The sequence below is a fragment of the Narcine bancroftii genome, chromosome 14, assembly GCF_036971445.1.
Source record: "Narcine bancroftii isolate sNarBan1 chromosome 14, sNarBan1.hap1, whole genome shotgun sequence".
Taxonomy (NCBI): domain Eukaryota; kingdom Metazoa; phylum Chordata; class Chondrichthyes; order Torpediniformes; family Narcinidae; genus Narcine; species Narcine bancroftii.
The window spans coordinates 9,973,225-9,991,429 of NC_091482.1; the positions used below are offsets into that span (position 1 = coordinate 9,973,225).

Below are 18,205 nucleotides of genomic sequence, written 5' to 3' on the forward strand. Positions count from 1 at the left end.
AAAACATGCAATCAGACATATAGAAACAAACATGCAGGACAAGTATTCATATATGCAAATAAATAAATATTATTTTGTAAATACTAGAGGCTTGGATGGTCAGTGTGAGCAGTTCCTTTGGTCGTTCAGCATTCTCACTGCCCGTGGGAAGAAGCTGTTCCTCGGCCTGGTGGTGCTGGCTCTGATCCTCCTGTATCTCTTCCCCGATGGAAAGAGCTGAAAGATGCTGTTTGCAGGGTGGAAGGGGTCCTCCGTGACTTTGCACGCCCTCTTCAGTCACGTCGATGTGGGGGGGGGGGGGGGGGGAAGGGAGACTCCAGTGATCTCCATTGATGGGATATTTCTTGACATTCAGAGAATCGTATTGAGTTAAATAGCAAACGGAGGAAAAATTGGAAGATTTAGAATGATAGAGAACAAATTCTACAAACTGGGTTTTTGAGGCTTTGGTTATGGGGAAGAGTGCACTGTGGCACAAAGGTGTTTCTGGTGAGTGTCAGAGGGTGGTTGAGCCATGGTGTGGAGCATTCGGAGACTTGGTTAGGGATGGAAAATCTGAAAGAAGGAAGAAGATAACTTGGACCACAGTGTGGAAATAGAAAGGGATTGGGAAAAGGAGAATTCACAAAAATAATGCTTGATTTGTGTTCAATATGTTTAAGATTAGGCATGCAATGTAAACCATTGAATGGATTTGGAGAGGGAGATCAACAACGTGCCAAACAGTTCAGCTCATTAATGGTGGAAACTGGTCTAAAACATAACAGCTGAAATTAATGGTAATTAGAAATTCTTTAACAGCTAAATACAAGTAGAGCTCAGAAGCATAATGGTGAATGATACTGTATCATTGAACCAGCAAGATGAGTTCAAAATCCCATCATGATAGCTAGAGAATTTAAATTCAAGCAATCAAATAAATAAAGAAAGAACAGCTTGTCTCAACGGTGGCCAAGCAAGTATTGGATTCCCTACAATAGAAAAATGTGCAGGAGAATCTCAGCAGGCCACGCAGCTTCCAAAGGAAGTAAAGGATAATCAATATTTTGAGTAAAAAAACCAGCGTTTTGGCTTGAGCCCTTCATCATTTTCCTCATCAAGGTATGAGCAAAACGTAAGCAGGCGCAAACTGCCAAACCAAGGCTACCCGTAAATAGGAGGAGCACCTCTCCAACCAGATGGCATTAACATCCTGTTTCTGCTTGCCTAATCTCCATTCTCCCTCTCTTCCCCATCCCTCTTCTTTCCTCCAGTTCACCACCCCTTCCCTCTCCATTCACAGACCATCCCCTTCCCCCATTTGCTGGTGTACCCTCCCTCCTATTACCTCCTGCCTTTAGGACTATGCTCCTCCCCCTGCCCCTCCCCATCACCATTTTGTTCAGGCGCCTGCCTACATTTTGTTCATACCTTGATGAAGGGCTCAATCCCGAAACGTTAATTATCTTTGCTGTATAAAGTACACTGTGTGATCTGCTGAGTTTCTCCAGCTTTGCATTTTCACTTTATTCACAGTATCTGCAGACTTTCGTGTTTTACTCACCAACATTTCGGTCCCGGGTCCTTCAGAAAGTTGGATTGCCTTCAGGGGAGGAAAACTCCCCCCTACTTGGTTTTCCTAATTGAGACTCTCAAATAGGAGGAGCAGCACCTATCATTCTGTCTGATTCATTCATATCTCCTGTCTTAACATTAAGGATTGCCGTGAATAAACGTTGCTTTTGCTTGCACCAGCCTCGTTGAGACATTAAGCTAAGGCCCTCTGGCTAGATGTCAAAAAATTCCTTTCTAATATTGCAAAGAAGACCGAAGCAGTCATCCTTGATGTCCAGTCTTATAATTCAATCCTCAAGCAGCACGAGTAAAATTAGATTATCCGCTAACAATCATTACCAGATGGCTGGGTATTGTGTTTCGCATGTAGAACCCCTTAGGGTCAACTATTGCACAAGCAGCACCAATTCCATTACAGTCATTGGACATGATTGATTACTGATTTTGATAAATGAATAAACCTTTGATAATAATTATTCCCATTAATGTTTAGATTGGAAACTGGAAGCCTTTTGGTTTGTTTTTCAGGTATGTGAGGGAAGGGAAATTCAAAATGGAAGAAAGGACTCTCACAGCTTTTAACTGGTTCTACAACCCCTACCAGCACCGAATAGTAAGCAGAGCTGACCTGGAGACCCCCAACAGGTAGGGAAAAGAAATATCTCATCTTTTCATTGCTCCATTTGGTTGCTTGGTAAGGCCAAAAATATTGAAGCTGACAGAATCCTGTTCACTGTTGAGGTGATTGAGAGAGGGTGGTTTGGGGGTCGGGATGTGATGGTGACTGGAAGAAAATTCCATGGGAATAAGGTGGGGGAGAAAAGTTTAGGAGAGACATCAGGGGTGTGAATTTTTACAAAGAGTAGAGAGTGCCTTGTCAGGGGTGGTGGTGGAGGCTGGATTAAATAGGGGCATTTAAAAGTCATAACCCCTTTTCACATTGGCTAGCGAGTAAATTGGCTGTTCAATGGACTGGTTCAAGAAACCATTTTTGCCATTCACGCTGGACCACTGTTAACCAGTTCTCTGTGTCCTTTCACACTCACCACCAGGCATCCCAGGGGAGAGGGATGCCTATACTCCATTAATTTGTCCCAGGATACCCATGTCCTTTTCACACTGGCACACATGCGTCAAATTTGCCCTGGGGATGATACACCCTCATTAGGCCTGGGGTGATCTGATGCCTGTGCGCTGATTCACACCGGCACATTAACTGGTAGATTAGCAGTTAATTACTGGAATAAAGTGCCAGTGTGAATGGGGCTTAGACAGGCACATGGATGTAAGAAAAATAGAGGGTAATCGGTCTATACGGGTTAGCACACCATCATGGGCTGAAGGGCCTGCACTTTGCTGTCTATCTAAATATAAAATTTTAAATTTAAATGTCTGGCCTCTGGAAATGGTTCTCATTCTAGAAACCATTCATGATTTCGAGTACCTCCACCCAAAAGTTGACTATTTACTTTGTGGTTTACCTCAACTCATTTATATTACAGTAGTGACTCTATGTTGTTATCATGGAGCACTTTGGAATGCATGAAATTCCAAATACTTCTTTCAGTGTGTCTTACACTCTGCATCTTCATCGTCGAACATATCAGTAATTAAAAAGATCAAGAAACTTTGGTGATGGAATGGTGCTTATTGAAAATTTACACTCCCAACCAGCAATTTTATGTTCAGTGGATACCAACAAAAAGAGAAATTGCATTTATACAGTATAGTCTCTCAGAGCTTTGTATCAATCCAAGTGACTCACTCAGTCTCTTGGTTTCAAATGCCAGCCATTCAACTCTTCTCTAATGGTTCATAGCTTTGGAAAATGACTAATGACTCCAGCATTCATTGCCAACAATAAGAGATTTTTATTCTCTGCAGGTCCAAATGGTCTAGGGTGATTGGATGTGGAGGGGAGGCAACATCTAATGAGGAGATCTGTCTTTTGTCAGGTTGTTCCCCTCAGGTATATGCCGGGGTGTGGGGTCTGTACAAGTGACTGGGCACCTTGCCATCACAGCAAGTCAATGGCTGAATTCTCCACATGTCAGCCTTGCTCAAATTGTTGACTTGAGAAATTGGGTCTCATACCTGACGCTAGGATGTGATTTATTTGATGAGTATAATTAAGCCTTTGGCAGTTTTTAGATGAAAATAGCATGTCTACTGATATGATTTTATTTTTTGCCTTTGTCTTTGTTTTCCAATAATACACATCCTCATTTCTCCTTGCTGCTGGTCATTTATCCTTCTCTACTGTGATCTGTCGTATGTGTGACAGGGAGACTTATTCAGGTTATAACAAAGGCTCCACTGAGTCCGAAAGCAAATAGTATTAACACATATTTTAAAGCTGGTTTTAAAATTCTGGTAAAATACATTAACTCCATTTTTCTTTCCTAAAATGATATCTGACCTGATTAGATTCCGATTTATTGTCAGAAAACATACGTGATATCACATTTTTTTCCAGCATTGTGTGGTTCCAGCATTTTCTGTTTTGTTTATTTCAGATTTCCAGCATTTTTGCTTTTTTTTTTGTAATCATATGGTCTATTTCAAAGGGTCTTGGGGATTAAAGAACATAACCCTCTAGAATTTGTGGCATAGTTGCAATGTGACTTATCTACACAAATGTTGCACAAAGCCTGTGATCCATTTTTCCAACTTGAGGTACCCCCCCCCCCCCCCCCCCGTTAGGTCTGCTTTGTTCGAGAATGAGTGAGTCAGACACCAGACTGAGTCGAAATCAAGGTTCTTTATTACCGGATTGTAACACTTGCAACTAACAGTGTTAGTTGGAGAAGGCGCATTCTAACGATATCAGCAAGTGGTGTTTTTTTATACCTCAGGACACGTACTTAGTAAATTATCATACCATTACATTGTCCAATGAATAAGCTGTTGCTACCCTTCACTGTTAGTCTGCTGCTCATCAGCTTGTTAGTGCCAAGCTTATCTTGAGTGTACAAGGTCACATCTGCATTCTGTTACTCCTTAGTACTGGGTGACTCCTTCTCCGGTGCCATCTCATGATGTTTTTACCTTACACCCCCCACACCATCCGGTCTGACTGTTTCCCACAGTACCTATTCCTGTACTTTTTCTTCTCTCTCTAACTTTAGCTTTAATAAAGATCTCAAGTTCAAGTTTATTATCACCTGACTGTACATATGGAACCAGATGAAATGGTTTTTCTCCAGACCACGGTGTACACACACGATACACTGTACATAAAACTCTGGAGCACAGGGGCAAATAAAGGGGAAAAGTGTCTTTCTCCCAAACATTATTGAGGGTACTGAAGTTAAAATAAATCTGTGTAAATATTTTAGAATTATTTACTTGGTTACAGGATAATGTTCCTCAATCTCATAGCTATTTCCCAGTCTGGCAGTCCTGATTTTGATACTCCTGTACCTCCTCCCTAATAGTGTATGCTTGATGGAGTTGGGTCCTCAATAATTCTTTGAGTCCCATTTAAGCAACGTGATTGGTGAATGTTGTCAATAGAGGAAGGAAGACCCTAGTGACCATCTCAACCATTTTGACGATCCTCTGTTGACTTCTGGTACGATGCTTTGCATCTATGCTGTAGCCAGACCCGACATTCTCAATGTGCACCTGTAAGAGCTTGTCAAGAAACATTGACTGCCCATTTCCACCCAAGGATGCTGTCCAACCAGCTAAGCTCTTCTAGCAATTCTTCATTTGCTGAAAATTTCAACATCGCATTCTGTTTTTGAACCTAAATATAAGCAACGGGAGCAAGAGTAGGCCTTCTGGCTCTTTGAGCCTACTCTACCATTCAATAAATTCATGGCTGGTCAACTGTGGACTCAGCTCCACTTACCCTCCTGAAACCTCTTTTATTTAAAAAGTTGTGTGTTAAATATAGTTATTGAGGCTGCCTCCACTGCTTCATTGGGCACAGATTCAGTGCTCTCTTGGAAAAGCAGTTCCTATTTATCTCTACCCCCTTTTTTATGCTTGCATCCAACTAAATTGGCCATTTAGTGTCCTGGGATAGGAATGGGGGTTTGGCTTTTCACACTTATCAACTCCTAACTGGGACAATTAATGCTTTCACACATGCAAGGAGCCATCCCTTAGGTTAGGACTCTTCTACCTTCTACCAGTGACGTCATGTCACATCGAGTGATAGTGGACCTGTCCTAAATCCTGATCAATGTATTATGATCTTATAGTTGAACAAAATTAATCATACCTAATTATAATTAATCGTTATGTACAGCACAATGAGTCCTTCAGCCTCTGTTGTCGTGCTGACCTATATAAACTTTTGTAAGGGACCATGGGAAAGTGCGAGTGTAATAAATAGCAATAGTGGACAATTTTTAAACCGCTTGGAACATTGTTAGTGCTGTGTAACGCACAATTTATAAAGACCACAGGGGGAAAAACAACCAAATTTAACATGTGGTTTAAATTTTGTGCTATAGCGCTATCAACTTTTCCATGTTGTTTAAAAATTGTCCTTTATGTCCCTCTCCCATTGCGACTTTCCCATGGCAAAGTTTAAACCTTCATTTTAATCTATTCTTCCTTCACGTTCCCGCACTCACGCAAAAACTTGGGTCATTTCAATCCCACAATGCAATCACCCATTCTACTCTTGCCTGATTACCATGCCGACGTCTGCAGGTGCTGGGGATTGTACTAGGGATCGAGGCTGTCAATCCCCGGCGTGAGATGACATCATCTGACGCCAACATTGAGCTGATTTTGCTTTCACACTACCCAACACCCAACCCCAACCAACCATTTTTCCCCTGCAGCCGCTGCAACCGTGTCTGCCTGTCCCGCATCGGACTTGTCAGCCACAAACGAGCCTGCAGCTGACGTGGACTTTTACCCCCTCCATAAATCTTTGTCCGCGAAGCCAAGCCAAAGAAGAAAAGATACTTTAAAGGCCAATTGGCTGTTAATTCCTGGAATCACTCGCAAGTGTGAAAGGGACTTCTGTCTTCCATCTACTTGCCCGAGGCTCTGTCCCCCAGTTCTAGTCAAAGCCCTACCCCAGAATCCGTCTTAACCTGAACAGATTAAATGCTTGCCATAATGATGCCAACATACAGATATGTCCTTTCAGGTTTGGAACCAATTCTTAACAGAAGCACCTTCACCCACAGGCTGTCTAATGCAGCTTCACTTCCTGATATATTTCTGAGTGCAGATCCACCAGTCTTAATCATGCCTGACAACAGTATTCAGGCATTCCGAAGGCAAGTGCCTGACATCATGCACTGTTGTTCATTGATTAAAGAATTCCCATCAAATTATTGGAAGAGATTTTGAAGCCTGACACTTGTTTTGTAACCTGATTTTGTTCTGTCCTCTTTCTGGCATAAATAAGTAATAAGCTGAGAAGCATCTGGCTGATCGCAAATTCAGCCCAGGCTTTTCTAGTTGCGAGTAGTAAAACATGAAAGTCTGCAGACACAGTGTTGAAGTAAAAACACAATGCTGGAGAAACACAGCAGGTCAAACAGAGTCCCTTCTATAGTAAAGGTAAAAATGCGTAACTGACGTTTCGGGCTTGAGCCCTTCATCAAGGCATAAGAAAATGTTGGTAGGCATCCGAACAAAAGAGTGGTGGGGGGGAAGGAGGGAGGGGACAGCAGAGATCAAGGGGAGGAGGGATGGTTAGGTGAAGGGAGGGAGAACTGGAAATGGGGAGGGAGAAGGTTAGCAGAAACCAGAAAAGTTGATGTTAATGTCATCTGGATCTGCTAATCTGCTCTCCTTACCCCCCTCCCTCTTTCCAGTTCTCCTTCCTTTCCCTTCACCCAGCCATCCCTCCTCCCCTTTATCACTGCTGACCCCTCCCTCCTTTCTCCTCACCTCACCTCCTGCCTTGTGACCACCTCTCCTCCCCCCCCCCCCCCCACTCTTTTGGTTGGACACCTACCGACATTTTCCCATACCTTGATGAGGGCTCCAGCTCAAAATGTCGGTTATGTATTTTTTTTTACCTTTGATATTTAAAGGACATAGCTTGACCTGCTGAGTTTCCCCCAGCTTTGTGGGGTTTTTTTTCCCCCAGTGGTGATCCCAACTTGTGTGCCCGACCTTAGCCCAGGCCAGCCAAGGGCAGGCTGAGACCTGAAATGGTGATGCCGATTGATATAAATGAACATTCTAATGAGTTAAATTGTAGACTGCTGTACACCTGTGATGATCCAAGGATCCATAAATTAATATAATTCAACAGATTATTGAAGAAAATGTTAAATTAGAGAATTCTGTCGGAGACCACTGTTGAATCAAAGCCTAAAATCAATTGTTCCTTGAAAACTAGTAATAAACCTAGTGAGTGGAAAAAATTGTGATATGAGGCATTGAGTAGGTTGCTTGTACCATGAGTCTCTGCACAATAGATAAAATTTAATTTGCTTCAGCCATTTATCGCATCGAGCTTTCTTCATAAAATAGCCTTTTGTATCTCCAAGGGAACGGAGAAGAGACAGGAGGGAAACACTCACCATGCTCCTTCAAACTCCCCCACCTTAACCAAGCAGATTGAAACATTGCAAAGCTCTCCACATCATCTCCTGGCTGACGTGCCTGGCGCAGGTGGAGAGCTTTGCACCTGTGCCAGCCAGGGATGTCCGTAAGTTCTAACCTTGAGGTGTTTCTTGAGAGGGAAAGCAGCAGGGTAACGGATTGGACAGATGGCCCAAGGTGCAAAATGAATCTCTTCAGCTGGTAAAGATCGGAGGGGTCAAGTTATGAGAATTGTTCTGGGTGAGATTTTAAAAAATGCAGCTATTTTGTGCTAAGCAAATGGGTTTTCACTACTATTGATGTAGTTTCCATTGGTAAGCTTGCAACCTTGAAATGGTGCTATAGATGAATAGAATAGAAACAGGAAACAAACAAATCTCCCAGGTGCAGGGCATTATAACCATCTGGAATAAGCAATGCATCGTCGCTGCTTGTTTTGATCATTGCACTTTGACAAGATGAGCTGTGAGGAATAAAGGGCTCTTTGTCAAGAAGGGGGTCTGCTGGAGGAATGGTGACAATGGTGATCATTTAGTCATTTGCCTCCATACACCTGCACATTTATGTAAAATCCACTAACAAACAATAAATAAATAGAGATGTAGATAATTAGTAGAAAGAAACACAGAAATGCTGGAGGAGCTCAGCCGGTCTCATTGTCCATAGGAGGGAAAGGTATATAACTGACCTTTCAGGCTAGAGCCTTTGTCAAGGCACCTCCTATGGACGCTGCAAGTCCGGCTGAGTTCCTCCAGCATTTTTGTATTTTTACTACAATCAGACTAAATAATTAGGAGGTTCTCCTATGCAGGGAGCCATGGTGTAGGGCTCTGCATGGAGTGGGTTGTGGACACCAGATGTTCCAGTGATTCATCTGGCCCCCAAAGGTTTGGAGAGAGATTCAATGTGCAAGGAAGGGAAGGAGAGCGTAAACTGGTTTTCCTGTATGTTGATGAGTTGGCAAAGCTGTATTGAATTTTGGTGGTGCAGTGGTTCAGTGGATACCACTCTTGCCTCTGTGAATTCCAGTACAACCCCAGAAACCTAACCATGAAAATCTCATGACTTCCGAATGACTCATTAAACTAAGATGCACCTGCCCTCTCAAAATTAGTCTATAGCAGCAGTTTGATTAAGTGTGAGACCTCCCTTGGAGCCGATAGTTATCTCTCACTCAAAATCATTAAAACAGATGATCTTATGGTATTGGGGGTTCTCAGCACAGAAACAGCCTTTTGACCCAACATGTGAATGTCCATGTTCAAGCACGCATCTACATAAACCTATCTCTCCACACACACACACACACACACACACACACACACACAAACACGCACACAAACACGCACACACACACACACAAACACGCACAAACACGCACACAAACACGCACACAAACACACGCACACAAACACACACACGCACACAAACACGCACACACGCACACAAACACACACACACAAACACACGCACACAAACACACACGCACACAAACACGCACACGCACACAAACACACACACACGCACACAAACACACGCACACAAACACACACACGCACACAAACACACACACGCACACAAACACACACACACACACACACACACGCACACACACACACGCACACGCACACACACATACACGCACACACACACGCACACACACACGCACACACACGCACACGCACACACACGCACACACGCGTACACACACACACGCACACACACGCACACACGCGCGCACACACACGCACGCGCACACACACACGCACGCGCACACACGCGCGCACATGCACACACACACACGCACACACACACACACACACACACACACACAGGCGCGCACACACACACAGGCGCACACACGCACACGCGCACACACACGCACACGCGCACACACACACGCGCACACACACACTCTCTCTTACTGAGATATTCACAGGAGCACAGGCACAGTCATTCAGACATCATATGCAGAGGCTCTTGCACAAACACACGTGTGCACACACTCTCATTCAAACACATTTATTGTGACAGTCACACATATTCATACACACATGATGTTTCTATGTATTAAAAGTGGTGAAATTTAAAGAGCTGTGGTAGTTCATGGTCACCACAATGAATATTATTTTCATTAATTATCCATCATGGATTAATCTTTCTCGTTGGTTTGGTGGGGTTATGAAACATTTCAGGGCAGGGCAGTGATGGGCACAATGTCGGGTCAGAGGGCTGCTGCTCTGCAGAACTATGGCATGCTTCTCCATGTACAATGTATGTTTAAAGTGCCTTTCCAGGCATTATTACATTTAAATTCCTAAACAGCCCCTATCTCTGGGATGGCCTGCCCATGTATAGAAAGCGTGTTGAATCATAAATAACATCAACACAGCTCTGGGACCAGAAATCCCAACCAATTATGTCATGTCACAGCTCCTCATGCTACAGAAGGAGGCCATTCAGTCCATCAAGCCTGTGATTTTTTTCCTGTAACCTGTTCTCCCTCTATTCCCTAAATTTTGCCACTCAGCCCCTCACTGGGAGTAAGTTGCAGCAATTTACAACTGCGCGCCTTTGAGATGTGGGAATGAAACCCTGGCAGTCAGAGGGAGAACGTGCAAACTCCACCCCAACAGCACCGGAGGTCGGGACCGACCCCTGGCTGGTGTTTTGCCTGCTGTTCCCCACTCGGTCACCTTGACCGGGTTCGTTCAATTGACAGCACGTGCCTGCAAATCCCTGGCCTTGTGCCCAGTTTCAGCAGAGCTCAAAGCCCACTCTAAGAAACTAATAGCGCTGCTTAAGTCATCGAGACAGACCTTTCCGTCTGCAGCTCCACCTCAGGAAAGCTCAGTGAGTGTGCAGCTGTATCAGCAAGAGAACTGACATCATTCCAGGCAGCTGCTGGCTGCTCCTTCACCATCTGAAGTGATCTGGAGGAGCAGAAGGTAAGGCTTTAGCTACTTTAATCCTTTTATTTGCAAAAATAATTTTTTGACAATTGTGACAGCACAGATATTGAGAAGATGGTAATGTGGCATGAAGCTATCCAGTTTTGTGTATATGCTCTGAGATGTTCAGAGACTACAAGGCTGAGAGAGGAAGCAAAAAAAATAAATAAAATTAAAGCCACAAGGCATTAAATGATTAGAATCAGACATTGAGGGAAAGGCTGTATGAGATTCAGATATAAATAAGGATGCCTCCACATTAATAAAGGTGGATAAAGAGATCACGTTTAAGGTAGATACATTTGAATAATTTGTGGTTATTAAATCAGACCTTTTCTCCTTCATATAGTGAGGTGCATTGGGCCAAATTGAGGATTCTGCTATCTCTTTGCTTTTTGGGATTAAATAATTTGTCTAAAATGTACAATAAGTAACCTATTGGCTGGCAGTTAAAGTCCAGACAGGAGTGGAAGGGTTAAGGTGCTGAGATGCTGTTTTCCCTCCTGGTGAAAACTAGAAATGGGAGGGGTTCATCTTGGAATAAGGAGTTGTCCATTTAAGAAATAGGTGAGGAGAAATTCCTTCTGTCAGATGGTAATGCATCCTTGCAATTCTCTGCTTCAGAAAGCCATACAGGTCGAGTCTTGGGGGATGCCCATAATCAAGGCCAGGGTTGGCAGAATTTTGGGCTGCGGGTGAGTTGAGGGTTATGAAATGCAGCTGATGCCAAGATCAAATCAGCCTTGGAACAGCAGCTCAAGGGGCTGTATCTCAGCCACTCCTTGTCGTCTTGTGGATAATATGAAACATGTCGAAATGAAAGATTTTTTCTAAACTTCAAGGAAAAGCACGATCTGAAAAATCATCCTGTTGCATAACAGGCATGAAAAGCAAGGACCTGAGAGTGATTTATGAAGTGGTAATGTGGTCTAGAGGTGGAAACGCATTGTGGAAATGAGTGATGCCTTCACAGTTAACACCCACCCTCAGAATTCCTTAAGATGTCTCTGCAGCCATCAGATTAGTTCAGAGAAGCTGCTACCTTTTCGTTTTAAATTTTACTGCGTTTACAATGTAGTGTGAATTTTGGATTCTCTATCCATCTTGGGATCAGCAACAGGGTGTGCATTTTAGATTGTTAATGATGGTCTTACTATAAATTGAGGGGAAAGCCTACTGCAGCTGATTCCCTGTAAAATTCCATGCCTTAAAAATGGACTCACATTTTAAATGCAGCTGTTTATTTTGTCAAAGTTTTATAAGACATTGGTGAGGCCAAATTTGGAGTATTGTTTGCAGTTTTGGTCACCTAACAGGAAAGACATCAATAAGAATGAAAGAGTGCGGAGAAGATTTACGAGGATGTTGCCGTGTCCTCAGGAAATGAGTGACAGGGAAAGGTTAAACAGGTTTATTCCCTGGAACATAGAAGAATGAGGGGAAATTTAATCAAGACATACAAAAGTAGGGACATAGATAAATCCAAGTAGGCTTTTTCCACTGAGGTTAGGTGAGATACAAATCATAGGACAATCAAGGGTGAAAGGGGAAAAGTTTAGGGGGAACTTCTTTACACAGAGAATGGTGGGAGTGTACCACCTGAAGTGGTAGTGTGGGCTCCATATTTAAGAAAAATTTGTACAGGTACGTGGATGGGAGGGGTATGGCGGGATATGGACTGGGTGCAAGTCATAATAGTCTGACACAAACTAGAGGGCAGAAGGGCCTGTTTTCTGTATTGTAATGTTCTATAGTTCTATTTGCTACATAGTGGCATATCCACCGTGAATTTACCTAAGTATCTACCTTGTATTAACTTTCATATTTTGTATCCTGCAGTATATGGTACCATGAGTGAATTTCTCCTGAATGTCACACTGTCTATTTAAGATGTTTCTGCAAGAATTAGAATTACAGAGGAATGCAACATGCGAACAGACTTGGTAGCCCACAGAGCCTCTGCAGGCCATCAATCACTTATTTACATCAATCCCACATTCTCATCAACTCTCCCCAGATTCTCCTGCACGCCTACACACTGGGGGGCAATTAACAATAGCCAATTAACCTAACCACCTCCATGTCTTTGGCATGTGAGAGGAAACTAGAGCACTTGGAGGAAGGCCATGCAAACCTCACATAAGCCTCTTTTCCACAGAGCTTGAAAGCTGGGTTTTATCCGCCTGAGCACCGTGTGAAAGAATCGCAAGGTAGATTGCCAGGGAGGCGGGGGGGGGGGGGGGGTGGTCTAGACTTGCCTGTCTTTGATCCACCTAGATAGGTTGTCTCAGCGATGGAGCATAATGTCTCATTGAGCTGGCTTTTTTTGATTTTGTGTGAACAAGCAAGCCGGCTTCCAGAGACGGGTTGTGTATACAGCAATAAGGTGGCTTTTCAGTGCAAACAGGGCTATAGTCAGCACCCAGGCTCAGTAGTGGACCCAGGTCTCTGACATCCTGAGGCAACAACTCTCCAAGTTGTACCACAGTGCTATCCTATTTGCACCTTAGATTTACCGGAGATAATGGAAGCAATGGAAGAGTTCAAATTTTGATTGTATTTTATTTTGTAAAATTTAAGATAGGTACAATATTTGAGACCATACAAATGGGAACAGAAATGGGCTGCTCAGCCTATTGAGTCTATCCTGCCATTCAATCATGAGCTGATCCATTTATCCACTCAGCCTCACTGCTTGCCCTGCAGGAGAAAAAATATCAAAGTTGTATGTGATGTCATGTATGACCCTCTGACAATGAACCTGAACTTTGAACTTTAGAAGCAATCTAGTCTTATAAAGACATAGGAGTCTTTGGCCCACTTAGGCTTGCATAGGTTCAAAAGAGGATCAATTCCACCAGTCCCATTTCCCCTGTCTCAGAAACCTCCTTTCTTTCACATATGCCAATCTTCACTCCAAGGGGTCATTTTCAGTGGTCAGTTATCCCACCAGCACTTCTTTGGGACATGAGGAACTGGTGACCCCTAGGAGACTCATCTGGTCACAAAGATAACTTGTGAACTCTGCACAGACCATATCTGAGTCACAATTGAAGCTGGATGGGTCCCTGCAGCTATGACATAGCAGCAATGTCTGCTATACCACCAGTGTCCACTAATTCATCAGAAACTAGGAGCAGTAGAAGACCACTCAACCCTTCAAACCTGCCCCACTGTTCAATATGATCATGCCTGATTTTTCCTAGGCCTCATTTCCTCTCCTGTGTTAGTTACCCATAGCTCTCAATTCCCTAATCGTTTAAAAAGAGTTGAGCATCAAATCACGTCAAGTTCAAGTTTCTTATCACCTGACTGTCCATATACAACCAGATAAAACAACATTTTTCTAGACCATGGTGCATGCACATAAACACACAGTAATTACAAATACATATAAAAATGTCTACAAGATTATGAGAGGCATAGATAGGGTGGACAGCCAGCGCCTGTTTCCCAGGGCATGATAGCAAACACCAGATGGTGTGTACAAAGTGAAAGGAGGGAAGTTTGGGGCAGATATCAGGGGTAAGTTTTTTTGTGCAGAGAGTTATGGGTGCCTGGAATGCCTTGCCAGGGATGGTGGTGGAGGCTGAAATATTGGGGGAATTCAAAAGACTCTTAGTCAGCGACATGGATGGAAGGAAAATAGAGGGTTATAGGGTAGGGTGGGTTTAGTACTTTTTTTTAAGGAATACATGGGTCGGCACAGCATCAAAGGCCAAAGAGCTTGTACTATGCTGTAGTTCTATGATCTAAAATAAAAATGTATATTCTTTGGCTGGGCTTCGCGGACGAAGATTTATGGAGGGGGTAAAAAGTCCACGTCAGCTGCAGGCTCGTTTGTGGCTGACAAGTCCGATGCGGGACAGGCAGACACGATTGCAGCGGTTGCAAGGGAAAATTGGTTGGTTGGGGTTGGGTGTTTGGTTTTTCCTCCTTTGCCTTTTGTCAGTGAGGTGGGCTCTGCGGTCTTCTTCAAAGGAGGTTGCTGCCCGCCAAACTGTGAGGCGCCAAGATGCACGGTTTGAGGCGTTATCAGCCCACTGGCGGTGGTCAATGTGGCAGGCACCAAGAGATTTCTTTAGGCAGTCCTTGTACCTTTTCTTTGGTGCACCTCTGTCACGGTGGCCAGTGGAGAGCTCGCCATAAAACACGATCTTGGGAAGGCGATGGTCCTCCATTCTGGAGACGTGACCCATCCAGCGCAGCTGGATCTTCAGCAGCGTGGACTCGATGCTGTCGACCTCTGCCATCTCGAGTACTTCGACGCTTGGGGTGTAAGCGCTCCAATGGATGTTGAGGATGGAGCGGAGACAACGCTGGTGGAAGCGTTCTAGGAGCCGTAGGTGGTGCCGGTAGAGGACCCATGATTCGGAGCCGAACAGGAGTGTGGGTATGACAACGGCTCTGTATACGCTTATCTTTGTGAGGTTTTTCAGTTGGTTGTTTTTCCAGACTCTTTTGTGTAGTCTTCCAAAGGCGCTATTTGCCTTGGCGAGTCTGTTGTCTATCTCATTGTCGATCCTTGCATCTGATGAAATGGTGCAGCCGAGATAGGTAAACTGGTTGACCGTTTTGAGTTTTGTGTGCCCGATGGAGATGTGGGGGGGCTGGTAGTCATGGTGGGGAGCTGGCTGATGGAGGACCTCAGTTTTCTTCAGGCTGACTTCCAGGCCAAACATTTTGGCAGTTTCCGCAAAGCAGGACGTCAAGCGCTGAAGAGCTGGCTCTGAATGGGCAACTAAAGCGGCATCATCTGCAAAGAGTAGTTCACGGACAAGTTTCTCTTGTGTCTTGGTGTGAGCTTGCAGGCGCCTCAGATTGAAGAGACTGCCATCCGTGCGGTACCGGATGTAAACTATGCTGTAGTTCTATGATCTAAAATAAAAATGTATATTACTTTCTCTTCAAACATCCAATAATAGTCTGGGGTTGAGAATTCCAGAGATTCACTATCCACTGAAAGAATTTGTTCTGTATACCTCAATCACACCCAATTAAGTTTTTTCATTGGGAGAATCTCTTGCTCGTATGAGCATTTCATCATCTACTCTATCATGTCCCTTAGGGTTATTCAGTACGATCACTGCTCATGGTTCTAAAAGTAATCTGGGTTTAAGTTATTTAGCTGCTTGTGGTAGGGCAACCCTCTCATCAAGAATCAACCTTGTGAAACTCTCTTCTGTTCTTTCTCTTATAAGGAGGCCAAGACTTGGGTATGAACAGTACAAAAGTAACAATACATCCCTAGTTTCAAGCTTCAACTCTCTTGCTATTTGTCTTCTTAACCACTTGAGGCACTCATCTATCTTAGAATTTAGTTTATTTCACATGTACTGAGATACAGTGACAAAGCTTGGTTTTGTTCTAGTGATTCATGCAAAAAAAGCATTTGGATCCCTCTACACTTTGCTTGTGTACAATCTTTCTAAATTTAGATTGTTGTCTGCCATTAGATTCCTCTTACAGAAGAGCATAACCTCGCATTTGCCCACATTAAACTCCACTGGCCAAGTGTTTACCCAGTCACGCATCCTATTTCCAGTTCCAGAGTTGTAATATCCTCATTGCAACAAGCGCTCTCGCCTATTTTTGTGCCATTGACCAACTTAGATACATCAGTGGTTTACAATTTAAAGCCACAGCACCTTATCATTTAGTGGCTGTAAATAGTAAACTGCCTTCTCCATGCAAGCACAGTGGGAAAAATAATGAAGTCATATGATTCAAAACTCAATCAGTTGGTGCAGAGAAAGGTTTTAAATGTTTGTATTTTTTAAATATTTAGACATACTGCATGGTAACAGACCATTTCGGCCCACGAGTCCGTGCCCCCCAATTTACACCCAATTAATGCATTGAAGGGTGGGAGGAACCTGGAGCCCACCCACGCAGATATGGGTAGAATGTATGAACTCCTTACAGACAGCATGGGGTTTGAACCCTGGTAGTGATGGTTGGTGCTGTAAAGGCGTTGTGCTAAATGCTACACCAACCGTATCACCTGATAGTCAAAGTACATTTCCCCCACAGTAATGCACAGAATCAGAATTGGAAGCTATGAAAATGAAGCCAACTTTGACAATACTTGCATATTCATTCCTTTTTTGACTTGAGCGAAATGGAGGTACTGCAGTGCCAGAAAGGCCAGGGTGCATTATTGGCACACATCTACCCACCTCTGAGTAAACATGGATACCTGCAGCACTGTGGGTACTGGTCAAGCAACCTGGGATCAATAGTGACCTCTGGAGTTGCCTCTGTGGCGTTTGCATATACATTCTGTGATTGCATAGATTTCCTCATGATATTCTGGTCTCCTTCTACATCCCAAAGTTGTGCAGATTGGTAGGTAATTGGCCACTGTAAATTGCTTCCAGTGCGTAGGTGAGTGATCGGGTTGATGGGGGGGGGGGGGGGGGGTGGAAGAACTTTAAAAAATAGTGTAAATAGGTGCTTTATGGTGTTGATGAGCCAAAGGCCTGTTTCCAGTTTGAACACCAAACTGCACAATAGAAAAATTGGCATTTCGTTGGGTAAAAAATAGCAACATGTTATTTCTAAATGTTACTGAAATAAAGAGAGGCTTGAGAAAACTGGGAGACTTCATTGCCAAGGTGATTTGGTACACACAATAGTGAAGGAAACCCAATTAAGTATCAAATTAAAAAGGGGTTGGATTTAACAGCTGGGACATTTATTTCATGCAAGCTTCAAAACTCAGTTTCAAATGTTTCCCTGAGGGAGAATTTGGAACTGGAAGACTTTTGCCTCTCTTTTGGCCAGACGTGCAATATTACTAAGATGGAGGGATGCTGCCCGCCCTCTCATGCTCAGTGGCTGAGAGATACTATGTCCTGTTTAAACCTAGAAAAGATTCGTTATTCTGTTAGTAACTTAGACATAGAGTTTAAACACCTTTCCTCTAGTTTTATTATAAAACCTGTCTTCCAACACTTTATTTTATTACTCCATAAGGCATAATCTATATTTTAATTATAGAACTTCAATTTGGTAATAAGCTCGAGATGTGGGAGAAAATATAAAATTCAGGATAAAATTGTTAGATGTTTTGTTACTTTATAGATGTACTTCATAAATTGATTTCTTTATTTTTGATATCTCTTTTGTATTTTACAAATGGTATAGATAGATATATCAATATCGAT

At 43.3% G+C, this 18,205-nt stretch overlaps 1 protein-coding gene across 2 annotated transcripts in view; it reads left to right on the forward strand.

Moving 5' to 3' along the window:
* Nucleotides 1-2,124: 2,124 nt before the first annotated feature.
* Nucleotides 2,125-18,205, forward strand: part of LOC138749415 (rap1 GTPase-activating protein 2-like) — a 291,433-nt gene continuing 275,352 nt past the window's right edge. For both annotated transcript variants that reach the window (XM_069910700.1, XM_069910702.1), the window contains exon 1: nt 2,125-2,199. The gene's annotated coding sequence lies outside the window, so the exon portion shown is untranslated. The remainder of the gene's footprint in view (nt 2,200-18,205) is intronic.